The sequence below is a fragment of the Solanum verrucosum genome, unplaced genomic scaffold (genome assembly GCF_900185275.1).
Source record: "Solanum verrucosum unplaced genomic scaffold, falcon-dt-bn FXZP01000277.1, whole genome shotgun sequence".
NCBI lineage: Eukaryota > Viridiplantae > Streptophyta > Magnoliopsida > Solanales > Solanaceae > Solanum > Solanum verrucosum.
Genome location: NW_026019945.1, coordinates 2,681,285 through 2,688,571, shown reverse-complemented (window position 1 = coordinate 2,688,571; position 7,287 = coordinate 2,681,285).

Below are 7,287 nucleotides of genomic sequence, written 5' to 3'. Positions count from 1 at the left end.
GGCAACATTGATGTAGATAGTTACAAATATTGTATGTTGTGGCAAAAAAATAAAATTACTTGCTATAAATATATTTTTTGTTGGCAATTTTTTTTATCAGCATAACTACAACACAAAAAATCTGTAGCAATAGATGTTTGTTATTAGCCACGGATCATGTAAAGTTTGTAGCTAATTTTTAGCCACGCTATATCTTGCCACGAATGCTACGGAAAATAATATCATAGCTAAAGTGTTTAGCCACGAAAAATTCCATATTTAGCTACGGTGAATTTTGTAGCAATATATGCTTTTTTTTGTAGTGTTATCATTAAGGAATTGAATGCTTGTAATCTTTTAAAAGTTAGCTAATAGATCCAATATTTATGTGCATGTCACTCAATCCTTTCTATGAATTTCAAACAAAAATAATCAAAATTGATACTATGGTAGACAAATTATTTTATGCTCATGATAATACATTGGAAATTAACAAAAGAAAGAAACTATATTCCCTGGAAATTAAAGCTGACCTATGAAAGACATAATATTCTATAGTCAACAAAATCTAGCTTGTTGTGAATTGAATTTAACTTTTATATACGAATAAATTTCAATTAAAAAATGAAATTAGAATTGAATTTGTGAACAAAGTCTCTATTGATATATGAATAAATAAATAAATAAATAAATAAAGCTACATATATGTTGGAGGAATTAATACTTTGAATAATGTATGATCTTTTGGAAAAAATCATGTGAATTTGGTTCAAAATAAATTGTGATAGTATCACATTATGTTAAACGTATTTTATTTATTTTTTATCTCAATAATGGCATTAGAGACAATGATTTGTCAAGACAAGTATGAAGATGGCGGTGTGGTAATGTGGACACGACTTATTGCAATCGCTTACAAACTAAATCAATTTATAATTATTTTTATACGTAACTCTGAGACACATACCAAAAAAAGCGTGTGGGCTCTGATGACAAAAAAAAATTATGGACTCAAAAAAAATTATGGACATATCGAACTTCATTCGAGAATATTAATAGTTGAATGAAAAATGAAACCACATATATATAATGTACGTAGAGAAATACTCTTGATGGTATGAAGTTGTATAGAAAACGGAGGGTTTCACAATTATATTAGAAAATATTATTTGAATTTTAGCACAAAAATTAAGAACATAACATGTTATATCTGATGTATTATATAGCTTGATAATATAAAAATTCTTTACACGATTAGTACATTACTAAGTTAAATCCTATTCAATTTGATACTTTTTCTTTCCCACCAATTCAATTATCATAATCTGATTCTGATGCATTTTATCTTATAGTATTTGTTTTCTATGGTCATTCTTTATTATCGAAAATTACCTCAAAAACATTTTTTTTAAAAAGTGTACAGTAAATATACTATTCTCATCCACAACATAAATATCAAGATGAATTTATTTGTAAAGAGCATCTTTTTATCTTTTTCTCAAAATATAAAGTGAATGGATAATAAACAAAGACGACTTGATCAATTTTGCCTAAATTTGGTTAAGCAGTAAAATCAAATGAAGATTAAGGTGTCTAATTATCACTTCATACTTAATGAATTGAAAGCATATCATCATAATATCGTCACATACCACTAATTTCCAAAATATGGGTGATTTTCTTAATTTTATTTTTTACATAAAATATATATCTTACGAAAAAAAACTGAATTTAGCTATAAAAACTTCATCGTGAAAATAGCTCATAGTTGAGATACATTTTTAGTAATTTATTGTTAATCCATCGCTAAATTGAATTAGCAATTAATTTGGTTATATATCACCCTAATTCCTCTTTTTATTTAAAAAGATAATGCAATATGGGTTAAAATAATGACAACATAGTGGGAAAAAACTAAGGTGTTGGCTATCACTACTAAAAAAAGACTAAGCTATGACAAATCGCTGGTCCGTTGCTATTTTGCTCGTAGCTAACGAAAATCTATTGCTAACTCGTCGTAAATTTGTCGCTAATTTGTCGCTAAGTAGTTAGTAGGATTAGCGACATATTTTATTGTTTAGCTACAAAATTTATCCATTGCTAAATCCATTTTTTTAAAATAGTAATGTATATATTTCAAATATTTTTCATATTGTTTGAAATTTATGGAATTAGAATTGTGTTTGACTATACATTTCAGAAAGAATATTTGAAATAATGTTATTCATACTTGAATGTACTCAAGTATACAACTTAAAAAAGGTGAAAACCGACCGAGTTAGAATTTTCATGATAAATTACTGATTTTTTTTCAACTAAAGTGAAAAAATATTTTGAAAAAGAAGAAGTGAATAATTTTATGGTCAAATGTAAGTTAGGTCATTTTAATTAGTTTGATCAGGTGCTTCTTGGTGATATTTTATTTTATTTTTATTTTATTTTTTTGTGTTTGCCAACTGATTCATTGAATAAAAAAGACTAATGGTTTTGTCTTGATATACAAAAATAGAAAATGGATTGGAACCTTTCAACTCTGAGATTAAGAAATACTTAAGCACAGCTAATTAGTGAAAACAACAATTAATGGCATCTTAATCACATTATCTCAAATTACTTTTTTAAGGAAAACAAAGCTGGCCTAATTTCAACATCTTGCTTTGCAATTCTTAGCTCTTTTCTCTTTTAAATAATTAATAATAATCTCTTCTGTTTTTTTTTTTTTAAAAAAAATAATAATAAATTAATTAATTATCTGAAGTTACGGTCACGTGTACTTTTAATTTCTTGTTGAAAATAAATTATCCAATAATTATACCTATTTTCCTCAAGAGTTATGAGGTGAGCCCTTATAGTCAGCTATTATGTTTTTGAAGTTGTGAAAAGATTTAATTTAATTGCTGAAATTAGTAATGGATTTAATTCTTCAAAATGCATTTAAACTAGGAATAAAAAGATAGAGGTATGAGGTTCAAATTTCAATATTTTTGATCCGTTCATTTGACCTAGTATTTTCGATGAAACGTAAATTTATGTGTGGGATTTTTATCCTATCTCCACTTTCCTAACCCTCGGAGAATTCTATCCAACAAGTATGTGGATCTCAAACATCCATAATTAATTTTAAAATATTATAGGTTCGTGAATGTTTAAAAGAATTAATATTGAAGTCCATTGATCATAAATTTTGGAATCTTGAAAAAATTGATATATGTGTTGATAGAAAATAAACACGTAAACTAATTGAGGCACGTATGAACTGACTTGACCAGATTATATGGAGAATATATTTTGCTCCCTCGTGACTTTTTGGGTTATTGTCGAGTGAAGTTTAAAGTCATGATAACTTTGGTAATTCGCACGTGAATGATTTATTATTTTTATTATTTTAATTTATTTGTTTGATTTTAAGTTGATACGAAATATAAGAAAATAATTTTTTTTTTGAATTTTATGATCTTACATTTAAAATACTTATAATAACGTAATAAAATATTTCATAATCTTAAGATCTTAAATATGCCAAGTAAAATTAGCTGGAGGTGTTGGTGCCACCTAAACATTAGGCAAACGTCTGATTATTTAAATTAAAAAGTTGCCAAGAAAAAGGGGGAAATATATTTTAAAATGAAATAAAAATAAAATAAAATAAATAAATCGAAACGAACTAAGCATTAGCAAAGTGTGACTTCCACCAAATTGTATTCGAAAAACATGGACATCAAAGGTATAAGTGTAGAAACATTTAAGTTTTCTTTTGTTAAATTAATACATATATAAATACGATGACTATACAACTGGAATTAACCAAAAAGACTTTAAACATTTTATCGAAAATAATCCTCCATTTTTATAAGCTTGGGACAAAGTTGCATACACGCTTGACGCTACATATACTCTCTCTACACTCATATATGTATAGTGACTATACAAATGGAATTAACTAAAAGGACTTTGAAATAATTTATCAGAAATAATCTTTCTATTTTTATAAATACGAACAAATTTACATACAGATTACGTATATTTTCTCCAGACTCCACTTATAAAATTATATTGTATAAGACTTGAATGGTATTTACACAAACCCAATAAATATTACTCCAATATGCACATATATCTTCTACTACATACAATATATATAAAATCAACTTTTTTTTTTAGATATATATTTTAGAAATTTTATTTCGTGTATTTATTTTACTTTTTTTTTTAGTGAAAATGATGGCTCCATCATATGAGGGGGGTAGGAATACATGCCAAACTAACTAACTAAAAGGTTTGGTAATATAATTACGTGTATATTTGGTGTATAATTACGATGCAAAACAGAAAAGAAAAAAAAATACAGAATAAAAGGGCCATGCAATTGTGACTTACTTTAATTCTGTTAAGAGAGTGAGCAAATTATGCTTTTCTTGTGGCGTAATATCTGCAATAGATGATTATAGCCTTTAATTTTGTCTTTTAAAACTTCTCCCCATCAACTTCATATCACTAACAAATACCCCGCCACTCGCCAGACGTGGTGTAGTAGATGAGACTAGTCTTTCATTAATTAGAGGTCTCGGATTCTCAGTTCGAATTTTGGATATGAAAAAGTCCATAATAAGGAATATTATATTCCGAATGGGTGTTTCCAATGCGAATTCGAATTAGTTGGATTTTAATATGAGTATTGAACATTAAATGGGAAAAATACAACGACAAATACCCCTCTTTTTGCAAAACTAGACATTGACATCCCCACTTTTTTGTTACTCTTAATTCTCATATATCCGGTCATCGATGGGCGTGGTGTAATAGATAAAACTACTTAATTTTCTATTAATTAGAGGATTCAATCAGTTTCAAGTCTTTGAATATGAAAAAGTTCATAGTAAGGAGTGCTATATCCCAATTCTATCCGATGCGAATCTGAATTAGTCGGACTTTAATATGAATAACCGTACTAAATAGGAAAAGGAAAAAACAAATAGCCCTCCTTTTTTGCAAAACTAGACATTGACATCCCCTCTTTCTTGTTACTCTTAATTTTCATATACATAATTATGTTGCTCTCCATTTACCTTTTACTACAAATTATATATATTGTGAACAACTATATGTTACTTTAAAAAAGGTTTTATCTCATCGTAAATGTTAATATTTATAAAAATATCTTCATTATAAAGCAACAACACCAAAAATTGATCGTGCTAGAATAATGAAAATTCCGTAATTAACCAAAACTTCATGTGAACTCGTCCGATCATATTGGAAATTTTTTGTGTGTGGTAATCATTTATATTCATCGGATTAATTAATTCAGATTCACACGAAATATGAAGTGATTTGATATTATAGTTCTTTAATTTATAAATTTATTTTTAATTAATTATATATTCTTTTAACCAGAGATTATTATTTAACACATAAACGATCTTCATTTTTACATGCAAGAGATTAAAAAATGTCATTTTCCTTGCTTATTTTGTTAGTGGTCATAAAAGATGATTTCCATCTAAAAGAAAAAGGATAGAATTAATTAAAGGAGAAATGCTAGAGCCTAATTATTTACATGCAATTATCATGTAGTATTAAATATGTATCATCAGCAAAAGAAATAAAGAGAATAAGACGAACAAATTATTTAGTTTATATATCTAGCTCAAAGATATTCTTTAACTTGATGAGATGTATTTATTTGTTTTTGGCCAAGTCCGCACATTTTTTTCTAAAAGGTCTCATATTATTAGGATTATTCACGTTATGTGGGAGATAATCTTTTCAACGAACGTATCAATGTAGAATTTTGTCCGTAAATCAATAATCTATCCTTGTGATACTAGATTATAGACACTGAAACTCAAAATTAACTTTATTTTGTGCGCGTGCATCTCCAAGCTATCTTTGACATGATAAAGATCATAATGAATCAAACTGCCTCACATCACCACTTTATCATGTCCATACTCATTTCAACAAATTAAACCATTAGCTCTAATATCATTTGTTAGGCTAAATTACTAGTCCAAAATATTCTTACTTGTATGTGATAACTTAATAAACTTAAATCAAGATATTTTTTTCAAGAAAAGGATCGGACACCTATATAAATAGTATAAATAAATAGTTAATCAATTCACAACTTGCTAGTACTAACTTATATTTGTAATTAAATTTAAAAAAAAAGAAAAAGAGGAGAAAATGTGGCAAGTAGTACAAAGAGCACATGCATAGTATATATAATTCACATATCATTTATTTTCCACACAGAGAATACACAAAAGGGCAAGTTAGGTTATCCCTATAATAAAGAAATTGATAGATACCATATTTTTCATAAGTTACAAGTACTACGTTTGACTCATAGCTTATGTAACCCACATGCAAGGCTTTGAATATATGTATTTTAATCTATCACGTTTTCAAAATTTACAATATGCTTTTCTCTTATATATAATTAAACATGTATTCTATCTTTTTCCGACTAAATTCGTATGATCAGAGGCGGATCTATGTAGATCGGAGGGGATGCCACGCCACCCGATAGTCTCGGTTGAAATTCTGTATATACATGTATAGTGTATATATATATAATTTTTTTATAAGGAAATGTATAAATATTAAGCATGACATCCTTAAAAATAACGAGCGTTTTGGTGCATGGGTTAAAGCTCATGTTTACCGAATTAAGTATTGTCTTGTTCTATGCTGGAGTTTTTGATATCGGTTACAAATCAAAGCAACATGGCACTCGGAGTTTCAAAATTCTAAATTCGTCTCTACTTATGATTACACTGAATTTGTTGTTGTTGTTGTTGTTGTTGTTGTTATTATTATTATTATTATTATTATTATCATTATTATTATTATTATCATTATTATTATTATTATCATTATTATTATTATTATTATCATATGGTTTCCTTAAATTGATAACGAATGTGACACTCATAAATTTAATTTATATATGTAATGACCTTCACTATCAACAAACCATGCATGCGCACATTCCTATTCTTATTTTTTAATTCTCACATAATGCATATGTCATAACTCAATGAGTGCTTCTTTATTAAATGTGGTAATTTCTTTTTCTTCTTTTTGATACTTTTTAACAAACCAGAAATCAAAGTAAAATAAAGAGTAAATTGCACTCAATAAAGCATAATTTCACACTCCACTGTAAAATTTACTTTTTAACTTTCCATTTCCCATTAATGTTATAAGTCTCACATTATCGTAACGAGTTTAAGTTATATAAATTATTAATATAAGAAATAATTTAATTATCACATCCTCTTTACTTGTTATATCATATAATTT